We start from the raw sequence: 7,111 nt of genomic DNA, 5'->3' as shown, positions 1-7,111 counted from the left end.
CAATATTTTGTTCTGAGCCAATATGGCATTCAGAGTATCAATCTCAAGAACTCCTTTCTTCTGAGTTGTCCCATTATTCACAGGATTCCTTTCAGAAGTGTACATGAACTGGTTATTTGCAACCATCTCAATGAGTTCCTGGGCTTCTGCAGGCATCTTCTTTAGATGAAGAGATCCTCCAGCAGAGTGGTCCAATGACATCTTAGACAATTCAGACAGACCATCATAGAATATACATATGATGCTCCATTCTGAAAACATGTCAGAAGGACACCTTCTGATCAATTGCTTGTATTTTTTCCAAGCTTCATAGAGGGATTCACCTTCCTTCTGTTTGAAGGTTTGGACTTCCACTCTAAACTTGCTCAACTTTTGAGGTGGAAAGAATTTGGCCAAGAAAGCATTGACCAACTTTTCCCAAGAGTTCAGGCTATCTTTAGGTTGTGAGTTCAACCATGTCCTAGCTCTGTCTCTTATAGCAAAGGGAAAAATCATAAGTCTGTAGACCTCGGGATTAACTCCATTGGTCTTAACAGTTTCACAGATTTGTAAGAATTCAGCTAAGAACTGATGAGAATCTTCCAATGGAAATCCATGAAACTTGCAATTCTGCTGCATCAGAGAAACTAATTGAGGCTTAAGCTCAAAGTTATTTGCTCCAATTGCAGGAATTGAGATGCTCCTTCCACAGAAGTCAGAAGAGGGTGCAATAAAGTCACCAAGCATCTTCCTTGCATCTCCACCATTGTTGTTGGGTTCGGCCATCTCTTCTTCTTTTTCAAAAAATTCTGTCAGGTCCTCTCCAGAGAGTTGTGCTTTAGCTTCTCTTAGCTTCCTCTTTAGAGTCTTTTCAGGTTCCGGACCAGCTTCAACAAGAATATTCTTATCCTTGCTCCTGCTCATATGAAAAAGAAGAAAATAGAAAAGAATATGAATCCTCTATGTCACAGTATAGAGATTCCTTTATGTGAGTAGAAGAATAGAAGAGTAGAAGAATGAGAAGAGAAAAGATGAAGAATTTGAACACAAAGAGGGAGAGAGGGTTCGAATTATAAGAAGAAGAGAAGTGTTAGTAAATAAATAAATAAATAGCCAGAGATGAGAGAGAGGGAATTCGAATTTTAAATTAAAATAAAAAAAAATATTTTTGTTTTTATTTCAATTATTAGTTAGTATTCGAAAAAAAAAATTTTTTGGTGACGGTTAGTATTCGAAATTTAAGAGAAGGGATAAAATAAAATTTGAAAACTGAATGAATTAATTAATTAAAAAGATTTTTGAAAAATAGTTAGTGATTTTCAAAAATTGGAGAGAGAAAAGTAGTTAGGTGGTTTTGAAAAAGATATGATTGAAATTTATTTTTTAAAATCAAACAAAAAGTTAAGTAGTTAATTGAAAAAGATTTGAAAATCAATTTTGAAAAGATAAGAAGTTATAAAAGATTTTGAAATTGATTTTGAAAAAGATATGATTGAAATTTATTTTGAAAAATATTTGAAAAGGAAATTAAAAAGATTTGATTTTTGAAATTAAAGTTGATTACTTGACAAATAAAAAACTAAAAAGATATGATTCTAGAATTTAAAGATTGATCCTTTCTTAATAGGCAAGTAATAACTTGAAGTTTTTGAATCTAAATATTAAATGTTAGTAATGAATTCGAAAATATGAAATAAAAATAAGAAAAAGATTTTGAAATTCAAATATGAGATTTTCGAAAATATTGAGAAGAAAAATGAAAAAGATTTAATTTTTGAAAAAGTTTTGAAAAAGATAAATTTTTTTTAATTGAAATTTTGACTTGACTAACAAGAAACAACTAAATTTTAAAACTTTTTGACCAAATCAATTCAAAATTTCAAAAATTTATGAGTGAAATAAGGGAAAGATATTTTTATTTATTTTTTTAAAATTTTAATGAGGAAAGAGAAAACATCAAAATGACCCAAAACACAAGAAATTAAGATCAAAACAAAAATACATGCAAGAACACTTTGAATGTCAAGATGAACACCAAGAACACTTTGAAGATCATGATGAACATCAAGAACATATTTTTGAAATATTTTAAGAAAAGAAAGATATGCAAGACACCAAACTTAAAAATTTTTACTCTATAAACACTAATAATTCAAAAATGCATATGAAAAACAAGGAAAGACACAAAACAAGAAAATGTAAAAATCAAACAAAGAAAATCATTAAGAACAATTTGAAGATCAATGAATAACACATGCATGAATTTTTCGAAAATTTTAGAAAATTAAAGGCATGCAATTGACACCAAACTTAAAATTTGACACTAGACTAAAACAAGAAACACAAAATATTTTTGGTTTTTATGATTTTATTAATTTTTTTGTAATTTTTTTCAAAAATTAATTTGGAAAAAGAAAATAAAAAAATTCAAAATTTTTAATAAGAATTCCAGGAATCATGCAATGTTAGTCTAAAGATTCGGTCCAAAAATTTAGACATGGCTTAATAGCCAGCCAACCTTTATGTGAAAGCTTCGGTCCAAAAGATTAGACATGGCCAAATGGCCAGCCAAGCTTCAGCAGAGCATTACATACAACAGCTAAATTGATGAGAAATCCAAAGAAGCTCTTCTAATGATAAGTGGAAGCCTCATTCCAAAAAATTAGACATGGCTTAACAGCCAGCCAAGCTTCAACAGATCATGATGAAACTCTAGAATTCATTCTTAAAAATTTTGAAGAACAAAATAAAATATAAATTTTTTTTTAATTTTTCGAAAATAAAAAGCTTAAAAATAAAATAAAATTACCTAATCTGAGCAACAAGATGAACCGTCAGTTGTCCAAACTCGAACAATCCCCGGCAACGGCGCCAAAAACTTGGTGCACGAAATTGTGATCTCAAGGGCACCAACAACTTGGTACGCACGATCGTAATATCAATTCTTTTTCACAACTCCGCACAACTAACCAGCAAGTGCACTGGGTCGTCCAAGTAATAAACCTTACATGAGTAAGGGTCGATCCCACGGAGATTATCGGCTTGAAGCAAGCTATGGTCATCCTTGTAAATCTCAGTCAGGCAAATTCAAATGGTTATGGGGTTTTGATAATTAAAATATAAATAAAATATAAAATAAGATAGAGATACTTATGTAATTCATTGGTGGGAATTTCAGATAAGCGTCTAAAGATGCTTTGTTGCTTCTGAACCTCTGCTTTCCTATTGCCTCCTTCCAACCATGTGTTACCTCCTTCCATGGCAAGTTGTATGATCCTCTCGGATGAAAACAAATCCATATGCGTTGTCACCGCACGGCTAATCATCTGTCGGTTCCCGCTAGCATCAGAATAGGACCATTGTCCTTTTGCACACTGTCACTTGTGCCCCACATTCGCAGGTTTGAAGCTCGTCACAGTCATCCCTTCCCAGATCCTACTCGGAATACCACAGACAAGGTTTAGACTTTTCGGATCCCAGGAATGGCTGCCAATAGTTCTAGCCTATACCACGAAGGTTCTAATCTTAGATTAGAAATCCAAGAGAGTATACTCCAGCTGTCGTCCAATGACTATGTTGAACATCATGTAGATCGCTTTGTGGTTATCAGGCACGCGACCTTGGCTAAGCGAGTAATGAAGATTGGGTGATTGTCATGGGTAGGGGTGGCAAACGGGCCTAAACCCACCGGGCCGGCCCGCGTAACCCGCCAAAAAAGGCGGGCTGGGCTGGAAAAGTGGGACCGCCAAATAGCAAAAACCCGCCTAACACGCACCGCTTAAACCGCGGGCTTTGGTGGGCTTTGGCGGGGCGGGGCGGGCTTCCCCGCCGGGCTTAGCATTTTTTTAGTGAGGGGGTATTTTTATAATTTTTTGGCCAAAACCTAACTTCCCCCAACCTAACTTACAAGAGTATGAAGATAAAAATTGAGTGGTTTGGATTATGTTTATGTAGGGGTGGCAAACGGGCCTAAACCCGCCGGGCCGGCCCGTGTAACCCGCCAAAAAAGGCGGGCCGGGCTGGAAATTGGGACCGCCAAATAGCAAAAGCCGTCACGGGTCACCCCTTCATTCTGACTTAACTGAATTAAGAACAAGAGTATATCTTGGAGAAGAAGTAGGCGTCAATTGAATAGAAAACAATAGTAATTGCATTAATTCATGAAGAACAGCAGAGCTCCACACCTTAATCTATGGGGTGTAGAAACTCCACCGTAGAAAATACATAAGTAAAAGAGGTCTAGGCATGGCCGTGAGGCCAGCCCCCAAATGTGAACATACAAGTTCCCAAGAATAAAAAAACTAAAATAAATCTCTAAAAGTAGTTTTTATACTAAACTAGTAACTTAGGGTTACAGAAAATGAGTAACTAAGTGCAGATAGTGCAGAAATCCACTTTTGGGGCCCACTTGGTGTGTGCTTGAGCTGAGCATTGAAACTTTTTCGTGCATAGGCTGTTCTTGGAGTTAAACGCCAGCTTTGGCACCAGTTTGGGCGTTTAACTCCAATTATGGTGCCAGTTTGGGCGTTTTACGCCAAGATATTTTAGGCTGACTTTGGACGCCAGTTTGGGCCATCAAATCTTGGGCAAAGTATAGACTATTATATATTGCTGGAAAGCCCAGAATGTCTACTTTCCGACGCAATTGAGAGCGTGCCAATTGGGCTTCTGTAGCTCTATAAAATCTACTTTGAGTGCAGGGAGGTCAGAATCTAATAGCATCTGCAGTCCTTTTTCAGCCTCTGAATCAGATTTTTGCTCAGGTCCCTCAATTTCAGCCAGAAAATATCTGAAATCGTTAAAAAATACACAAACTCATAGTAAAGTCTAAAAATGTGATTTTTGAATAAAAACTAATAAAAATATAATAAAAAGTAACTAAAACATGCTAAAAACTATGTAAAAACAATGCCAAAAAGGGTATAAATTATCCGCTCATCAATGGCCAAGGAACGAACGGACTTCCCTCACGGAGGAGGGGTAAGGTAAACTAGAAATGACATCTACCTTTGCTGGATCTACAGAAATACCAGTATTAGACACAACATGTCCTAGAACAATCCCTTGTTTTACCATAAAATGACACTTTTCAAAATTCAATACAAGGTTTGAACTAACACACCTGTCTAATACTCTAGCTAAGCTATCTAAGCAAAGGTTAAATGAATCACCATAAATGCTAAAATCATCCATAAATACTTCCATACAATTCTCAATAAGATCTGAAAAGATACTCATCATGCATCTTTGGAAAGTAGCCGGTGCATTACATAAGCCAAAATGCATTCTTTTGTATGCATACGTTCCAAAGGGACATGTAAATGTAGTTTTCTCCTGATCTTCAGGAGCTATATAAATTTGAAAGTAGCCTGTATAACCATCTAAAAAGCAATAATGGGATTTACCTGACAGGCGATCAAGCATCTGATCAATAAATGGCAAGGGGTAGTGATCCTTGCGAGTAGCTTGGTTGAGACGCCTATAGTCAATGCAAACCCTCCATGAATTCTGCACTCTAGTTGTTAGGAGTTCTCCGTGCTCATTCTTTACTGTTGTGACTCCAGACTTCTTGGGCACCACTTGTACTGTACTGACCCATTCACTGTTTGAGATGGGTCAAATGATATCTACTTCGAGTAGCCTGGTCACTTCTTTCTTGACAACTTCTAAGATGGTGGGATTCAATCTTCTTTGAGGTTGACGGATGGGTTTTGATTCCTCTTCTTAGTATATTCTATGCTCACAAACTTGAGGGCTGATGCTTACTATATCCGCCAAGCTCCACCCAATTGCTTTCTTATGTTTTCTCAGCACACTAAGCAGTTGCTCCTCTTGTTGAGAAGTGAGTTCCCTTGCAATGATAACTGGAAACTTCTAATTATCCCCAAGGTAAGTATACTTGAGGTGTGGAGAAAGGGGCTTCAATTCCAATTTCTGCTCTTGGTAGGCTCTGGATCATCTGGGGCTAGTGATAATGGCAAAGTGTCCTCATTGTGTTTAGAGGGTGTCCCCACACTTGGACCTTGCTCCATGTGCTTCTCTTCTACTTCTTCTTGGTGAACTTCAGCTACAGTTTCATCAATGATGTCGCACTGGAAGATAGAATGATCTTTCAGAGGGTGCTTCATAGCTTCATTTAAGCTAAAACTCACTGTTCTGCCATCTATTTCAAAGGAGTAAGTTCCTGAGAATGCATCCAGCTTGAACTTCAAAGTCTTCAAGAATGGTCTTCCAAGCAGGATTGATGATGGTCTTCCTAAGTCATTAGGGGATAATTTATCCGATTTGATTTTCAGTTGCTTGGAGACAAGCAACAATTTAAGTTTGGTGTTGTGATGAGCGGATAATTTATACGCTTTTTGGCATTGTTTTTACATAGTTTTTAATATGATTTAGTTAGTTTTTAGTATATTTTTATTAGTTTTTAAATAAAAATCACATTTCTGGACTTTACTATGAGTTTGTGTGTTTTTCTGTGATTTCAGGTATTTTCTGGCTGAAATTGAGGGACTTGAGCAAAAATCAGATTCAGAGGCTGAAGAAGGACTGCAGATGCTGTTGGATTCTGACCTCCCTGCACTCAAAGTGGATTTTCTGGAGCTACAAAAGTTCAAATGGCGCGCTCTTAATTGCGTTGGAAATTAGACATCCAGGGCTTTCCAGAAATATATAATAGTAGTCCATACTTTGTCCGAGTTTAGACGATGCAAACTGGCGTTCAACGCCAGCTTCCTGCCCAATTCTGGAGTTAAATGCCAGAAACAGGTTGCAAAGTGGAGTTAAACGCCAGAAATAGGTTACAAACTGGCGTTCAACTCCAAGAGAAGCCTCTACACGTGTAAAGCTCAATGCTCAGCCTAAGCACACACCAAGTGGGCCCCAGAAGTGGATTTCTGTATCATTTACTTATTTCTGTAAACCCTAGTAACTAGTCTGATATAAATAGGACATTTTACTATTGTATTAGACATCTTTTGATCATCCTTTGTTCATCTTTTGATCATTTGAGATCTCTAGGCCTCCATGGGAGGCTGGCCACTCGGCCATGTCTACCCTATTATCACTTATGTATTTTCAACGGTAGAGTTTCTACACACCATAGATTAAGGTGTGGAGCTCTGCTATTCCTCAT

The sequence above is a fragment of the Arachis ipaensis genome, chromosome B10, assembly GCF_000816755.2.
Source record: "Arachis ipaensis cultivar K30076 chromosome B10, Araip1.1, whole genome shotgun sequence".
Classification (NCBI taxonomy): Eukaryota; Viridiplantae; Streptophyta; class Magnoliopsida; order Fabales; family Fabaceae; genus Arachis; species Arachis ipaensis.
The sequence above is the reverse complement of the archived record's forward strand: the minus strand, read 5'-3'. Positions refer to the sequence as shown.